Genomic DNA, 4,189 nt, shown 5'->3' on the forward strand with positions numbered 1-4,189 from the left:
TTTTATAAAATAATGAAGGTAATATAAAATATTAATTACAAATAATTAATCAAATTTCATTATCTAATTATACTTAACAGTGAATTAAAAATGATTGGTGATGATTAATTACTAGTAAATCAATATTGATTAATTTAGGTTATTCTTTTATATCCATCTCCAGATTATAAACATTTCAGGTGGAGGAGGTTAGAAAATCCAGGTTGAAAGAGCTCTTAAGGTCTAAGGTTATGTTTTTGTTCACGATCTACTGTCTTTGAACTACTTCTAAAGTGTTATCTTAGTTTTCATTAACATAACCCTCCTAAAACTCTGCAATTAGAAGATTGTTCTCGAATTTTGTGTTAGGATAAATATCTTTTAACTTGGATCAATTATCTCACTCTTGTGTGAACATGATAGAATACAAATCAACAATAATAACAACAATTATCAAAGTATGGACACAACGAATTTAACGTGGAAAAATCTCCCTCAACATGAGGAGTAAAAAACTACGGACCGAAGTAAAAATTCTCCACTATAATCTTTAATGGGTACAACAAAGTTCTCTTTAGTCACAACTAGAGGCAAATATATTGAGAATAAAAATCCTGATAACAATGAAAGAAATAGAAAGATCTCACAATATGTGGTAGCCAACTATCCAATAGAATCTGACTATATACATATCTCTACTGTTCAGAATGAAGATCCTCGTGCCAAGAATATATCGTCAAAATTTCAACTCAATCGAACCACAAATTAATCCCCAAATGGCTTAAATATGAACTGCATGGAATTTGCTTTTTCAATTTTTTCACACTATGCTGTCGTCACTCACAATCACTTTGTTTTTTTCAATTGCATAAAAAAAACCCTAAACCAAGGTGTGGGCTGGGCTCCAAAGTGAAATAAAAAGTTCAATGATATCTCACATCAATATCCTTTTGTTCTGGAATGAAATAAAGCATTCTTACCAATGTGAATAGCACTCTAGTTATCACATATCCTTGTTGCTTGAAACCAAGTTCCTATATAAAGCACTTCATCCACAACATCTCTTTACATGCTTCTTTTGCTGCAATATACTCTGCTTCAGTTGTAGAAAGTGCAACACATTTCTGCAAATCTTGACTACCAAGACACTGCACCACCTACAAATGCCATCAAGTAATCAGAAGTAGACTTTTTGCTATCTAAGTCTCCTACCATATCTAAATCAGTATACCCAGCAAGTACTGGCTTTTCGTCCCCAAATGTGAGCTTCAAACTGGAAGTACCTCTCAAATATCTCATGATGCACTTGACTACCTCCCAATGTTGTTTTCCTGGATTAGACATACAATGTCTAACAACATCAACAACATGAGCAGTATCAGGTCTAGTACATACCAAGACATACATTAAGCTCCCAACTACTGAAGCATACGGGATCTTACTCATATCCTCATTCTTTTTATTTGTAGAAGGGCTCTGTTTACTGCTAAGTTTGAAGTGACTAGGTAAAGGAGAACTAACTGATTTTGCTTGACTTGTCTTGTATTGCTCCTGTGACATATATAACTTCTTGGATGCTCTGTCTCGAATTATTCAAATTGCAAGAAATTTCTTCATTGACCCCAAGTCCTACTACAAAATCTGCCTTAGTTGAATCTTAAAAACTTTTAAGTAAAGATTTACTTGATGCTTTTAAAAGTGTCAAGTAATTCAGTGTCAAGAATAAGGAAGGTATACTTGACTGTTTTTAAGCGTCAAGTAGGCCCAGTTTACTTGACAGGTAAAAGGCGTCAAGTATATGAGATTACTTGACACTTTTTAATCGTCAAGTAATCCAGTGTCAAGAATAAGAGTGATTTGTTTGACAGATTTTAAGCGTCAAGTAGAGTTATACTTGACAGTTTATAAACATCAAGTACAAGTGATTTTGTGACATTTTTTGCATATCAAAAATGTATGTACCCTTGACATGTTTTGCAAGTCAAGTTTTTTTTAAAATTATATATTTTAAAATATCTTCATAATGTTTCGTTCACCTGTTTTGAAGCCAAATGTATATAAGTAATGCAAGAGAGTACATGTACAAATGTGCTAAAGTACACATTAGTTGAACAATTGAATGAACTAACTTTTTCCATCAAAGAACTTTTAATAATATTTTAACATATATAATATCAATGGACCCATATACATACATGTAGTTAGCCTAACTTTTCTAACAACAGCTAGCAGCCTAACTATAGGTGTAGCCTAACTATAGGTGTATCAACAAAAATATCAACTAAACTAATTCACCTAGATATATCCAAATATATATCAACAAAATATCACACCTATATATATCCAGTATTAACAAAAACTTGTCTATCTAACCCAAAATATATTTAATTCACCATAAAATCAAATGTGGCCATCCAAAAAATCAACAAGCTCCATACGCACTTCATCCAACTCAAATTGACTATATGAACTCCTTGTATCAATTTGATATGAAACCAAAAATATTAAAGTTAATACTTTGATTACTTGAAGAATTTCACCACGGTTGCACTCATTATAGAAGTATTGTCTGATGATCTCTCCAAACAACTTGATCCTCTTGATGGAAATAATTATGAACACTGTTCCTAGAAGCTTCTCACCTTCCTCAGGAATGGAGGTAGATGAAACATAGACAACCTCCAGTTGTTTGAAGAAGATGCCAAGCTTTTCGTACTTGAGTTTTATAATTGGTTACATTAAGAGAGTTGATGAGTTTGGAAAATTAATGGAATTCTTTTGAAATCAGGACAATCAAGATGAATATAAACAAAATTTTGCTTTCCAATTGTTGGATAAACTAAAAAGAAATAAACACCAGAAGAGAATGGTACTTGTGGCTAGGAAAAGGAACATATACTAATTGCAGTTTCATTTTTAACAAATGAAATCACATAGACAACCTCCTAATTGATATAGTGAAAAGAAAAAAAAAAAAAAAAGAAAAAAGAGAAGAACGCTCCCAGAGAGGATTAAAAAAAACTTGAACACAAAAAAAAAATAATATCCAATCAAATTCATATATTCAATAAACAAAAAAGAAAGCAAAAAATAAATGTACACATACATATATATTATTTGTAATTGTCTCTAAATAAGAAATTCTCTATATAAGAGAAATTTCATTATTTGATGATGGAGTTTACACAATAAAAAAAAGTAGAAAACAAACAAATACAAAGTTGGAGCATATTGAACATGCATTCATTTAAGCAATTAATATAATTGAAGTCCTTGAGAAGAAGAGTTCAAGTGTCCACACTTTATTTCATGTCTTTTTCTTTATGTTTATTTATTTTATGGAATCAAATTTTATGTCGAATAATTCATTTACAGTTGAAAGATTGAGAATGTTACCCATATACTACTTGACAAAACCATGTCTTTTTGAATTCCTACACTCACAATGTAAATCATTTTGTAGCAAGGTATAGAGTAGACCAAATGTTATGAATTTAAGATAGTGACATGCAATGAATCATAAACTTTTATGTAGTCATTGGTATCACCTTCGCCTAGCAATAAGGCTACTATTCTTTGCTAAAAAACCAGGGAACGAACAAAAATGAATGTCATGAAGTCCCAACAAAAATCCTCTGCACAAAATAAAATACATCATATTCCACCTTATCCTCAATAACAAAGGTCCTACCCATCAACTACTCAAACAACATCCATAAGAAATTTAAATCAACAAGATCATGTGCCTTAGTACCTATTTGTTCTTCACAGAGGTATGAAAGGATGTAACTATTGAAAAGAGAGACAACGAGTTCACACCAATTTACGTGGAAACCCGAGTACCGGGAGAAAAACCACGATTGTTTGTTGCTAATGAATAAAGCAATAGGTACAAGGGAGAATAAATAGAGTACACAATGGAATAAAAAAGGAAAAGATTTAGGAAAATAAGGAATACATTCCCATAATCTTTCCATAATTATTCTAGGATTCTAACAAGGAAAAAGCCTAGAAAAAAAAGGAAAGAATTCCAACACTCCCCCTCAAGTAGGGACGTAAATATCAATGAGGCCCAACTTGCTAACGCAGAAGTCGAAGTTTGGTCTGAGAAGCCCTTTGGTAAGAACATCAGCAACCTGTTGACTCGAAGGGATGTACGGAATGCATATGCTCCCACTGTCAAGTTTTTCTTTGATAAAATGTCGATCAA

At 32.0% G+C, this 4,189-nt stretch overlaps 1 long non-coding RNA gene across 1 annotated transcript; it reads right to left on the reverse strand.

Moving 5' to 3' along the window:
• Window positions 1-429: 429 nt before the first annotated feature.
• LOC116403856 lies at window positions 430-3,008 on the reverse strand. Its single transcript, XR_004216762.1, has 2 exons — window positions 1,422-3,008; window positions 430-1,330 (listed from the first exon to the last, which is right to left on the reverse strand). It is a non-coding gene; the product is annotated as an uncharacterized LOC116403856 (long non-coding RNA).
• Between the last annotated feature and the right edge of the window lie 1,181 nt (window positions 3,009-4,189).

The sequence above is a fragment of the Cucumis sativus genome, chromosome 5, assembly GCF_000004075.3.
Source record: "Cucumis sativus cultivar 9930 chromosome 5, Cucumber_9930_V3, whole genome shotgun sequence".
Taxonomy (NCBI): Eukaryota; Viridiplantae; Streptophyta; class Magnoliopsida; order Cucurbitales; family Cucurbitaceae; genus Cucumis; species Cucumis sativus.